We start from the raw sequence: 7,779 nt of genomic DNA, 5'->3' as shown, positions 1-7,779 counted from the left end.
ACGTTGACAAATCAAAACTGTCGACTGTTAGCCGTTACAACACCCCAGTGCCTGCACCAGTGTTAACTTGCAACAGTTTTACGAATCGAAATGGCTTTTAACAGTTACCAAAGGAACATGTCTGCTGTTTCAAAATCGAAGCAGTGGTTTAGGCGAAACTGACGATTGAAGATTTTTCTATTTTTAGCTCTGGGTGGTCATCTCGGAAAATTGAATATTCTTGGCAGATGGTCACTAAAGAAACATTTCAATGGAATTATTTCAAAATCGGCGAAAACGTTTAGGAGAAGAGGTTGTTTGAAGATTATTTTATTTACAGCTCGGGCGACTTTAGTTTTTGAGCTTTTGATTTGTGTTTTGACGAATCGGAATAATTGGAACAATTTTGACAAAGGCTCACCCGCCGAAAAACATTCTGTAAAAATATTTTAAAAATGTGCTGACAGTTCCTAGTGAAACGACGTTAAACGTTTACCTATATAAAATAAAAGGAAATGTAACTACACCCTTGGCGGCATGTCTTTTGAGGAATCATGTCACCAAAGATACAAATATTGTGATATTATTTTAAAATCGGACCAATATCATAGAGGAGATGTCGTTTGAAGAGTTTTCTTTCTTTGCGCTCTGCGCACTTCGACAAATCAGAATAATTGCAACAGTCTGGTAAAGAGTCAACCAATGATCAATTAAAAAAAAATCATTATTTGACCAGCTGTTTTAGACAGCAGGGTTTTAGATTTTCCACAGTATACATATAGGGAAAAGTTACCACGTCCCCTGGCGGTATGGTTTATACGAATCGGACTTTAGGAGGATATGTCGTTTGAAGTTACAATTATGGCCATGTTTTTGGAGAATCAAAATAATTGGAACACATTTTATAGAGCATTTATGTAAAATTATTTTCTAATCGGGCCAGCAGTTTCTGCCAAGAAGATTTTCAAAGTTTCTACTATATACATATAGATAAAATTACAATTCCCCTTGGCAGACATTGTTTTTTCATATATCGGAGTAATTTGAACAATCATGATAGAGGGCCAGCCAAGAAATATTCCTGTGAAATTATTTCAAAAATCAAACTATCAGTGGAGTTAGATATATCGTTTGACGACCTTTTAGCTCTGAGGGCCATGTTTTTTTTAAAAATCAGTATTTATGTAAATTTAACACACTGCAGGGTCACCCGTGGAAATTTTGCGTAAAATTATTTTAAGTTCAGACCACATGTTCTAGCAAGATTTAAAATATGTCACTAAACACATACAAAAGTGACCACATATTTGTTGACGAAACAGAATAATTTGGTAGTGTCAGCCATGGAACTATTCTATGTAATTATCTCAAAGTTCGGTCAGCAATATTTGAAGACTACAAAATTCAAGTAGGGAAAGTAACCATGGCCCCCAGGCGGCCATTTGTTTTTGACGAATTTGAATAATTTGAACACATTTTGTAGAGTGTCGGTTAATGATTTTCCTACTTTACGCTTAGGCTTTCCGTTTGTGCCACCAAGCGGAAGCGTTTTAATTAATTTGGAAGAGGACCACCGAAAGAAAATCAAGGCTAAGATTGATTAACTTCCACTTTCAGAGGAAATGCCGTATGATTTAATTGCACTGACGGACTGGCAATGTACAGAAGGCGGAAAAAGCTAATCTTTTAGCATGTGTTATGGTGGAATTATTACATAATGTAAATTACTATAGTTCATTTAAACTGTAAAATGTTTGAAGCTAAGACAAATATTTTTTACTACCTTGATCCAATTTGTGAGATTAAACTAGGCAGAAATATTTTCATACTAGTAATTGAAAAGTCGAGTACAAAAATATCATTTTAGTGTCTACACAATGGACAGCTTTTGAGAAGATTAAATTGCATTTGTTGTCATAATAACATGGCCAAAACCAAACCAAAATTTTGACTACTAATTGTTATTTTCATTGGCGCGAATACAAGTTAGCAGCATTTCAAAATTACTAGAATCTTCATCTGATATTTTGTATTGAGGTTTGTCTTCCATGCAAAATTATCTCAAATATTCCTATTTTTAACCTGTCAATCTGCCAACCTATTAAACGGTCGACTTGTTGGCTTTTCCAATAGTCGACTTGTCTACATTTGACCTTCTGTCAACCTGTCGGCATATGAATCTGTCAGTTTTTCCCAAATACTAACCCAACATATCCTACAGTGGAATAAATATTTATACAACTGATGTTTTCCCATTTTTCGTAACTGTTAGCAAACGTGTCAAAACAAAATACTAAATACTTTTACCTAAATTTTAAGGAGTGTTGGTTTAACCTATGTTTTTTGCAGTAAGTTCGAAATTTTTGAACATTTGCTGTGCTTTTGTGATTTGTTACAAATCCACATATAGGAAAAGCTATGACAGAGAAATAAAATAACCTACAATTTGGACAATATCATTAATTAGATAAAAGCTATTCCGGTAAAATTACACAGTTCTAACTATCATAACTTAAGTTTTGCAATTTTATCTAACATCAGAAACGTAAAATATACACTGTTGTTAACGTGATAATACACATAGCTGCATTAACATAGCTTATAAACTGAATAAAGGAATAGTATATCTAAGACATAAAAATGAGTTCTATTTCCTTACAACACTTATGAAAACTGTATATCATATAACAAGGTCATAGTTAGATTTTTCTAATTTTTCATTGATCCTTTGATTGAAAAAGATACGTGCATTCCTAATTATGTCATGTGCGGACAAAGTTTCCACAAAGAATTAGTGTTTCCAGTGTTTAAAATAATATGATACGATATGATATGATATTATATGATATAGAACTAGAATTCTGTCAATTGGATACGGATGCCCCCACATACTGTGCCATCCTCTAAATAGCAGATAATTTTCACATGAAAAATGTTCGACTGAAAATTTGAAGCAAATTGTATTCAGATGAGGTTGTGCATCTTTGAATTAATTCTTTCAAGTGTATGAGGAGGAAACATCAAATTACTTCACCACGGCCTATTTTGTGAAATGTGTGGAATGAAGAAAGGACCATAATTCTAGAAAAATAACAACAGACAAAGGTCCATTATTTATGGTCATCATCATATAAATGTCCTTCATCTATGAAACTGTTGGGCATATCCTTTGAAAAGTGCTTGAGGAATTGGACACACAACATTTTTCTCTACATTCTTTATAGCAAAACTATAACAGGGTCACGGACATCAGCAACGCTATATGCCCCCATATAAATGTGGGAGTATAAAAAATGAAAAACTACAGGTCGCCCAACACGACTGAAATGAAAATGTCACAGGCTCGGTTTGAATGAGCCTCTTTAATATACGTGTAATTTTACTTTAATTGATAGTATACTTAGCTATAGTATATCTTTAAAAAATAGCCCAAAATTTCCAGATATTTTGGACAATAATGAAAATATGTAAAATCATTAGATAAATTGCTCACAATGATACCTTAAAATGTTACATAAAGCATAAATATCTCAGTAACAGTAATATAAAACGTTTACAAATACCACAGATATAGACATGTTCGCCATTTGATTTGTGTGTGTCAAAACACTAAGACTAGCATTATTTCTTTAAAATTCGTTTAAAAGGAGAAATCTGTAAACTATTATTTTCCTTTCAAAAGTTATACGTTCTCAAAGAATGATCAAGGAATGCTGTCACACAAAGGGCGAAAGCAGCTTACACATGGCCATTTTGGGTTAAAATGAGAAGATTTGTATTTGGATCGGTTTGCCAAAATTTCGTTTTTGTGAACACGAAAAAGACTAATTTCTCTTCAAATGAACTAAAGTTGGTGGAATTAACAGAATACCTAGAGATTGGTTTTCACGAAAATCGTCTCCAACCACAACTTCAGAGAAAATCAAGGAACCATGATAATGACATACCGATGATATGTATAACAAAGATTGGCAGTAAGAACGTCTGTAAAGTTTGGTAGAAATCTGATCAATGGTGTAAGGAAAGTTTATATAATATGTTGCATAACATTTGACTAAAAAGGGTCGTAACTCCGCTGAAAATCACTTAACCGAAACATGCCGACAACATACACACTGATTACTCCTGTAAGATTTGGTTAAAATCCAACCATTATAACAATATATGAGAAGTGGCTAAAACATTATTTCACTTGATGATCCAAGGGCAATAACTCTACTTAAAATCATTGAACTGGAACTTACTTGTGGTATGCACAAAAAAATTTTATTGTTGGGTTTAACGTCGCACCGACACAATTATGAGTCATATGGCGACTTCCCAGCTTTGATGGTGGAGGAAGACCCCAGGTGCCCCATTCGTTCATTATTTCATCACAAGCGGGCACCTGGGTAGAACAACTGACCTTCCATCCTCACATGAAGAATTCAACGCCCCGATTGAGGCTCGAACCCACATTGATTAGGGGCAAATAACAAGATTTGGCAATTATCATTTTTAAGAAGTTTTGTGTAAATCCTCCTGTTGGGCAGAAAATGTAAACAAAGACAAATCAAGGGTCATAATTCCACTGAAAATCATTGAACTGGAACATGGCGGAATTATGTATAATTAGGCTTGGCAATGATCACTCATGTAACCGTCTAATAGTATAAGAGAAACTGCCAAAACATCAGAAAATTTGAATCCAGGACCATTCAAAATCGCCGAACCGCGACATGCCAACGATATGCACAACTAGGTTTGCCAATGATCACTTTTGTGAAGTTCGGTGTAAATCCGCCTGGTGGTTTCGGAGGTGTTGCGTGGACAAACTTGTGACAGACAGACAAACAGACTGACGGACAGCACACAATCAGAATGTCTCCTCCACCACACGCGAGAGACATCACTATTACGATCCTTAGGTTAACATACATACAACAATCAACATAATTTCTAATTGGTCACCCTAATTGGTATTTTCATAAGTTAATATAATGATGACTAAAAATCGCATAATGAATTTATTCCATGCTTTTGACAGATCACCATACATAAAACAAAATATATTTTCGTGAACGCACTCAATCGAAACAGTGTTTTTTTTTTAAAACATCTTTTCAGTCCATGAAATTCGCTCGAATAATTTGTTAGATACAAAATGAGATATGTCAAAGTTGGTCGGAAAGTAGTTTCAGTTAACCAGCCGAGTTGAAAATTAAGGCAAATGCTTGCTAACAGTGCCTACCGACGTCACAAAATTGCTGCGATCAATAGTCACTCTTTAATCAGATAATAAGAAATTAAGATTAAGGAAAAAAGAAAAAAAAATGTTTCTCGTAAATAGGCGGTGATTTTGAAATGAACGCAGCTACGCTTTTCTATGATGATTTTGATTTGTTAATGTTGTTTTCAAAGATTTGTCGCAGCGTGCCTCTGACTGGCTGGAATCTACATATATCGTCATGTTTAAGAGATTAAACCTGGAAACCAGGGTAGACCTGTGGTATTCGAAAATGGCTTCCAGATGTATGCTCACAATCCCGTAGCACCAGAACGGGTGTGAAAAGGGCTTTGTACACACATCCACAGCCGCCTTGAAGAGCGTTACAGAACCAGATTTGGAGCAGACAGGTTTGATGGCGGCCCCGTTATTGTATAGAGGAAGATTTCCATGTACACAGAAACAGATGTCGTAAAATCATTGTTTTTAAACTCAGATTTAAAAAAAAGTGACGTTTTTTCCTACTTTTTCTTTGTTGGAAACTTATTCTATCCCGTAAATACTGACGCGGTGGGTACTAGGCAGCAGCAGATTATCTCATTTTTCTTTTCCCTTATCTCCTTATCAAAGAATCATCCAGGTAATAACTTGAGCTAAGGATAATGCCCACTGACATACTGCACACAGCAAGATCACCCTAACATAGTACTGCACAATGAATTATGATATGACCTGCAAAAATACCAGACTTTATCCCGATCGAAAACGTGTAGCACAAGTAACACTCTTGCAATAACAGCAAACTTTTCGAGGTCCTGTTGCGATTGCTACGCTTGCATAGTGGTATTTTCAATGTTATATTACAACAAAGCGAGTCAGTTCGTGTTCGTGTACTGTATTATTTGCTTCATAAGGAGGCAATACCAGATATAAATGTATTTAAAGGTTGTTTTCGTTGCTGTTGATCTAGTGTTAAATCCAATTGTTGGAAAGAATAGATTTATACTTTCAGGGAAGTTATACATCACACTTATTTGTACGACAGATGTAAACAATTTTTTAAAACAACATCAATACAATAGGTGACCAGTTAGAATTTTTATGCAATGTATATACAATTACGTTTTCAGTCATGTTGGGCGCATTCTGTATCTTTTTTGGTTGTTGAAAATATACCAATTAATTCGAACTTGTATTTACAAACATTCAAATTACAAATTCATAACTCTGTAAAATATGCTAAAACAATATACATGCACTAATAAGTGTTTATAATAAAAATTATATTTTGATACACAGTTAAAGTAACATTATTATAAACTAATATATCACGGGATTAAAGCCAGAACAGTATAAATACATGTTCTACCGAGGATCACTTTTTGAGACGTTTTAATAACATTTTAAGAGCTCTTTCATTTGCCCTAATCTCTGGCACCATATTATGTATAAGAACCGTGCCATGAGAAAACCAACATAGTGGGTTTGCGACCAGCATGGATCCAGACCAGCCTGCGCGGTTAATAATTTCTTTAATTGCAATAGACTAAGAAAGCGAACAGCATGCATCCTGATCAGACTGCGCGGATGCGCAGGCTGGTCTGGACCCATGCTGGTCGCAAACCCACTATGTTGGTTTTCTCATGGCGCGGCTCAATTATGTTAAATACAGTTTTGATAATTCCACTGTATAAAACTGAAATCATCAAGGAAAGGAGCTTCTAAAAAATCTGAGTTGTCGAGTTCTACAAAACTGGATATATTGAAAGAAAGTATTGACTCAGATATTGAATAGTTTATAATAAGTACAAAAGAGTACTTTTGTTTTAAGAGGTACCATGTTGTAGCAACATATGTAAACATATTCTTTGCACTAATATCTAACATGGATAATTAAAATTTGTGGAGTAATTGTTGATACAATTTTAAACATATTTCGTAATTTTATACAAATTTATTGAATATTTCTATTTGTACTTAGTGCACATATTTCCTACGTCTTTTTAAATTATGTCATAAGATTTGGCAGTTTTGTTATAAGGGCACTTGTGACAATATGGCATCCAATAAAATTAACATTATTACAATATTACACCTTTGAACCCTAGAATTAAATATATATATTATTGACTATAATATAACCAAATCTTACATAAATATTCTCATTCAATGATAAGATTTATGTGTCTAAAACCTTCTTTTGCGTTTTTCTCCACTATTTGAAAAATGGTGTTATACGGTCTGACTTGAACCCCCAGATATATTTGAATATTACAGTATAATTTTATAAACAACAAATAAAGAAAAAACCCTAAGGAATTCCAATCAGATAATTACTAAATAGCCAAACACACATACAGTATAACCTTTTTTTTTTTTGGTAGTGTATTTCTACTCTTTTTCCAAATTTTACGTTCAGATTAATAGGTAGAAAGTTTATGTGTGTGTTTAAACCGATTTGAGAAAACAAAAAATATACATTAAAGGTTGAACGCAATACTGTAGTAATTCAACATAAATTTAAAAACAATGCAGAATATAGTTTTAAGTTAATTATGATGATAAAAATACATTGGTTTATATACAGAGCCGTT

Source organism: Mercenaria mercenaria, chromosome 13 (assembly GCF_021730395.1).
Source record: "Mercenaria mercenaria strain notata chromosome 13, MADL_Memer_1, whole genome shotgun sequence".
Classification (NCBI taxonomy): Eukaryota; Metazoa; Mollusca; class Bivalvia; order Venerida; family Veneridae; genus Mercenaria; species Mercenaria mercenaria.
The sequence above is the reverse complement of the archived record's forward strand: the minus strand, read 5'-3'. Positions refer to the sequence as shown.